This window comes from Bacillus rossius, chromosome 5, assembly GCF_032445375.1.
Source record: "Bacillus rossius redtenbacheri isolate Brsri chromosome 5, Brsri_v3, whole genome shotgun sequence".
Taxonomy (NCBI): domain Eukaryota; kingdom Metazoa; phylum Arthropoda; class Insecta; order Phasmatodea; family Bacillidae; genus Bacillus; species Bacillus rossius.
Window position 1 is genome coordinate 43,835,843 of NC_086333.1, and position 6,413 is coordinate 43,842,255.

General features: G+C 34.0%; 1 protein-coding gene across 2 annotated transcripts in view; it reads right to left on the bottom strand.

Annotated features, from left to right (window-relative positions):
• The window catches only part of LOC134531744 (5'-AMP-activated protein kinase subunit gamma-2), an 810,162-nt gene extending 807,125 nt beyond the window's left edge, over positions 1–3,037 (bottom strand). For both annotated transcript variants that reach the window (XM_063367618.1, XM_063367616.1), the window contains exon 1: positions 2,571–3,037. The gene's annotated coding sequence lies outside the window, so the exon portion shown is untranslated. The remainder of the gene's footprint in view (positions 1–2,570) is intronic.
• Between the last annotated feature and the right edge of the window lie 3,376 nt (positions 3,038–6,413).

The window sequence follows — 6,413 nt, forward strand, 5'->3', positions numbered from 1 at the left end:
CTGTAAACAAGAAACAATTGTGCACGCACGCCACAGGAATGCGCTGGTTTTGTGCTGAAATTTAAAAATTCGATATCTCCTATAGTATTTGGAATTTCTAATCTCCGCCGCTTTTAATGAAAAGAGGAATTTGAAGAGCATATAATAAAGGTATTTTCGGATTTTTAACATTTTTTTTCGCAAATACCGCTCAACTACATATGAAGAAATTTAAAAATTCGATATCTCCTAAAGTATTTGGAATTTCTAATCTCCGCCGATTTTAATGAAAAGAGGAAGTTGAAGAGCATAAAATAAAGGTATTTTCGGATTTTTAACATTTTTTTTTTGGAAATACCGCCCAAGTAAATATTTACCCTTCAGCTAATATACTATAAAATAATAAGGTTGCGTTAAATTGGTTACACTTGAGAACGACGTTATTTGCCTTTTTCGTCTTTCGTTTATTGGATTTTGCGTTTCTTGGGTAGTTTATAAATTCGGCTTCAATGTTTACGGTAACTCTTAAAAAGTAAGTTTTTTACGCGTTGTGTAATTTTTATGGTACAAGGAATTGTCGAAGGTTGTGTTGCTTTTCAAGAAGGATATGTTTTGTCGCTTTTTTTTCGTGAAGTCTAGGGACCGCTTGCAGGATTAGGCAAGTAAAACCTAAGCAAAAACTTTGCAGGTTAATCGTAAGGAGAAATATTTTACTTTGCCTCAAGTCACGACTGTGCAAGTCAGCCTACATGTTTGCACTTGTTTGTGATTATAACTAACCAACAGTTGAAATTATTTTACAGTATTTCAATGTAGCCAACCTAACCAACCATAGACACTATTTTTAATTTTGTTTTGAATAGCTAATCTAACATAACCAACCCTCCACACTGTTTCGAACTATTTAAAATGTACTTAATCTAACTCACGATATCACAGATTTTTAGTATAATAATTCTGACATAACCACTAATTAAATTTGAATTACTTTAAAAGTGTCACAACGTCATGAATGATTCAAAAACATGAAGGAATATTTAAAAAAAAAATGAATTCCCCCCCCCCCCCCCCGATAGTGGCTCTCCTACAGAATAAACGAAGTACAGAATTACGACCTGTACGTTATTACGGCACAAGAGCGGGAATATGGCGTTTTGGACGGGAAAGTTTCAAATGCTTGTTTTGCACAATATTCGTCTGAGAAAATTACATTATGATACGCAAAAAATACATCTTCGGTATCGTCTAGAATAGGTATTGTTGTATTTAATATAGTATAATACAGTTACAGTTATGACTGCATACCATTTAAAGCTATTACTAGGATCAAAATTTAATGTTTTTCATGTTGTCTATTTTTAAAGATAACATTTAATGTAGCAAGTGAAATGACAAAATATTCGTATTTTTTTTAAATAAAAAAGCATAACTTTAACTTTGATAAATATGTGCGAGTGAGTTCGGGAATTTTTTTTCGGGGGGGATTAATTTTTTCTTTCATAAATTCAAGGTTGGAAGAGGACCGGCCACTTGACTGTGATCGATTTAAAAAAAAAAAAAAAATCTATTTTGCGGGATAAACAAGCAAGCACTCAAAAAAATATCAGGAATTTTTTCTTCGGTAAAGCCTCTGTTCACGAATTACTAAATCTTACCATTAACACACGCGCACGCAGAAATTACAAAATCACATATCCATTTTCTAATATCTCTTAAGAACCCTGAATGTTTCATAGAGAAATAATTGCAGGGAAAATAGGTAAAAAGGGACACGGGTAGTTAATAAATAACGAATAGATTAAGAAATATAACCTGACCTAGGCTCATAATGAAGAAATGCCAATTCCGCATGATTTCATTTTCTGTCCCCGTATATTATCCACATGTAAACTAGAAAACTATTTTCAGTTGCGACAGTAACTCAGGACGAAAAATCCTGCACAGTATGGAGTTGGCCTATTTATATCAGTAAATGTAGACCCACGAAAATTTAAAAAAAAAATAATAAATAAATAACATTCCATCATAACTTAAGGAACATTTTCCACCCCTCACCCCATATAAACCCACCACCTTCACCCCCATATATAATGCTATAATTGAGGTTCCCATTTTACGTCAGGGTACCGGTACAGACGCTCCATGTCACGTGCAGAGATTATTTTTATCTTTTCCTTGGCATGTTCTTAGACAGTTTATACACGGCTACAACTTCGACGCGAAGGCGATTCCTCTCGAAAGAATTTGAAATCGAAAGTGGTGTTTCTTCTTTTCCGTCCCTACGTCTGGGTGCGTGTGGCTAGCCGGGAGAAAGTGAAACGACAAAACAGCTGCCAGTTTGACACTAGCGGCGTGAGGTTAGGCCTAGTCTCGCACACGCAAGGAAGGCGTGGGAAGATGTGCGTGTATAATAAAATGTATGCATTTTACGGGCTGCGTTTATTCACAAATTAAGAAAATTTCCCAGCATTCTAGTAGATAGATAAATGCCCAAAGGCATCAATAGTTCATTTTTCGTCAATATATGCAATTTTAAAAATAGTGCACAGTATATCATACTTAGCAGATTATAAAATAGCATGCCTACTTACACGTGGACACTGTCTCCGCAAATCTAGGGTCCTTCGCAACCAGCTTGCTGCCACGTCTGTTGTAATATCCGTTATCCACAAACAAAAGAATAGAAAACAAATTTAACTTTCACAACAGAACCACCGCTATGATTGGTTAAAACACGTAGGCATGACGGACACTCGAAGGTAGGTTACTATTTTTGAAGAAAACACTTTGCCTTCCCTTTTGATGATAAACGCTGTCACGAACCGAATTGGTAAACAAATAGAAATAAGAAACACAAACCCGCAAAAACAGCTTCGTTCACTTGTCACACGACCCGAAGTAGAAACCGTATCGAAAGGCACACGTTCCGAACTGAAAATACCCGTAACAAAACCACGTGTAAAACTAAACGAAAAACGATCCGAAACTCGGACTGGGTACTCAATCCATTTCGCACGCACCAGCTGCACCACAACACTGAAGGAATGTGGCCGCTTGATGTGCAGCTCACTTGTTTACGTGTTGCAGAGTTGCGCCGCTTGAGAGCGCTGAGAGCGGTGCATGAAATGTTGCCAACCGTGAAAATAATTTCTATTCAAGACTCTTGTGTCACTTGAACGTAAACATAATCCAGTATGGTGTGTCGCATGGGATCAATTATTATACTATCCTAATAAAATATATTAAGTGTAATATACGTTGAAAACATACGAAAAGCTTTTTTAAATATTGTCAATCCGTATAATGTTACGAATTACAGCTTTTAATTCTCAGTCAATAAAATAACTAAGCTTATGTTTTAACGCGACAATATCTTAAGATACACAATTTAATAAATAAGAGAAATAATTAATGTTTTATTAGAATAACATAAGCCAGCGAAAAAATTATCTCTAAAAAAACTCTAAAAGCAATTCTACATTCAAGAAATTATAAAAATAATTTTTTTTTCAAACACAGTTATTTTAAATTTGAGTACGGTATTATTTCAAAAATAGTTCCCGCTAATATAACTTCGCAATAACAAGATAATTAAAAAAAAAATTAAACATTGCAAAATACCACATTAATTTTAATAGCTTAGCCTAAGTATGGGGGCTTTCACATAATATTGATCCTTAATTTTAATTTTAATTTTAATTTTAACTTTAATTTTATAGTTTAAATATCGTAATTAAAGTATTTTATTTTATTCTTGCAGATGGTTTTAAAAATGAACATGGTCAGTAATTACAAAAAAAAATCATCATAAATATGCATCGTATATAAATATACGTTAAAATGATTTTACGATATTATTCGAACGAAGTATATAGGTACACAGGGCCGCTGAGAGAATTTGTGGGCCCCTGGGCAGCTGGAGTAGTAGGCCCCCTTCCTTTTATTTTGCATAGGCTACCACTACTTCATACTACGTATACCATAAATATATATGGTATCGTAAAATTGCAACCTTCATTTGAACATACATGACGATTTCCTAGTTACGCAAAAAAAATAAAAGAGCATTTGCATGTATTATCTCAGTGCACTTTTACATTGTTAATCCCATCAAAATACAAATAATAATTAATTTTGATGAATATATTGCAAAAAAAATCTTAAATGGTAATCAGAAAATGCATGATTATATGAGTGTTTAAAATACATAAGTATAATGATTTATTCTGAATATAAATATTATTAAAATAATTTAAAGTAGTAATAAATTTTATTACTTCGAAAACATCAAACACATTGAACCACGTTCATTACATTGAAAAATTTGTAATAAATATTAATAATTTATGCAAGTTAATTTAATACCTTTAGTTCGATGCAAAATCATAAATGACATGCATTTTAAATATTAATGATAAATATTTTATATCCTACTAAAACACAACAATTCAAATGTCATATACTACCTATATAAAAATGTCTAAATTTAATAACACTTCAAAATAACACTACATTCAAAATAATCATACTCTGTAGTATATTAATTAACATTTTAAACATATAATGCATTTAAAAGGATTATGCTACTCAATAATATTGATTTACAAACAATTAAGTAGTTCATAAGTAATCACAACATTCTGTTTTCCGTGCCTTTTTCAAAGCAAAATCGTTAATTGCATCGTCGTATTTCAATGACCGAGCGAAATCAGGCTCTAAGGCAAGCAAGGTGAGCCCACTAATCCTTTCCTGAGACATGGTTCAGTGATGTACATTTTTTATTTCCTTCATTTTGCTGAAAGACCTTTCGGCTTCGGCAACTGTCACGGGAATTGTGCAGAACACTCGAACAGCGATACACACGTTTGGAAATAAACTATCCAATTTTAATCTCCGTAGTGTGTTTAAAAGCTGGATTGGTTTCAACTGGTTTGGACCAATATTTGAAACATGAATTGATTTTAGATGTATCATTTCATCAGATATCTCCATGACACCCCCGCCAGCCAGGGCCGATCACCGCATTCTTTACTTCAGAAGGGGGAGTCTAAATGGCATTGACCCCAAGTGTAGGGGTGTACGGGACCAAGCAAACCTATTGTGTCGTACCTGGCGTTCCCATTTCTGCTACTACGCAAGTATTTTGTTGTGAACAGAATGTTACAAGTACTGCTCGGTTAGGTTATTGGTTATCGACTGTAGTTTTAGGAACCCACAAAACACACACACACACACACACACACACATATATATATATATATATATATATATATATATATATATATATATATAGTACAAGATGTTTTAATAGCAGGAAAAAATGTTTTTCCAGCCATTTATTTTCCACTTTCCAGCCGGCGCCCGGGCCCCTAAGGCTACCGGGCCCCTGGGCATTTGCCCCTTTTGCCCCCCCCCCCCCCCCCTCTCGGCGGCCCTGTAGGTACATGCCTTAGTTTGATAAAATACTATGTTAAGGCCCCTACAGCTGGAATTTCAATATTCCTTAAAATAATATTCTTAATATAATAGTAAATATTTACTGGCCAATACTATCACTAAATGTATTAATACGATTAAAAGAAATTGATAAGGAAAAAATTTATTTTCAAAGAATTCCATTAATATAACAAGTTATTTAAATTAAAATGTAGCCTTATTTATATATGCCAATTTTATTTTTTGTACTTCTACCTAACCGGCATTATTCTCTTTTTATAAAGTTGTAGATGGCATAAAAAGTGATGAGGAACTAAATACTTTTTGATTATAATCACATATGTAACCAATTAACCTATAGAAAAATATTACGGATATACAATTAACAGTGAAAGCATTTTTAGTGATAAATCGGTTGGAAAAGAAACTGTAAAGAAAGGATGTGAATAGAAATAAAAACTTAAGCAAAACTCACAACTCAGAAAAGGGATCTATATCTTAGACTTATGTAGCCACAGTTACTAACTTCTACTTGGCTTCTGAGTTGAGGCCACTTCTCTATAATTAACGGTTTGCCCAATGTTTCGGCGTCCCTTGTTGCAGCATCTTCAGAGGTGATCAAAGGCGTACGCAGAATTCCATTTGGCGAGGGATGGGAGGATATGACCACTTTGCCCAATGTTTGCTTTAAAATTCTTTCCTTTTGTTAGTGTGAATGACAGATTTTTATAAATATTTAGGATTTCAGGTTGTGGGGAGGATACAGCCACCATATCCCCTGCGTGCCTGCGTACGCCCTTGAGGACGATTGCAACTGCTTTTGAAAATGGCCGCACCAAGGCACGCCGAAACGCCGGGCAAGCCATTAACCATCATAATTATCATAGACGTCATAGACAGAACATAAATTTACCTATTCCTCTATTTCATGAAACAATTTCACAGATATATTTAAATTTTGCTTCCAAAAAGTGTAGTTATTCTGCCTGAAGAATTGA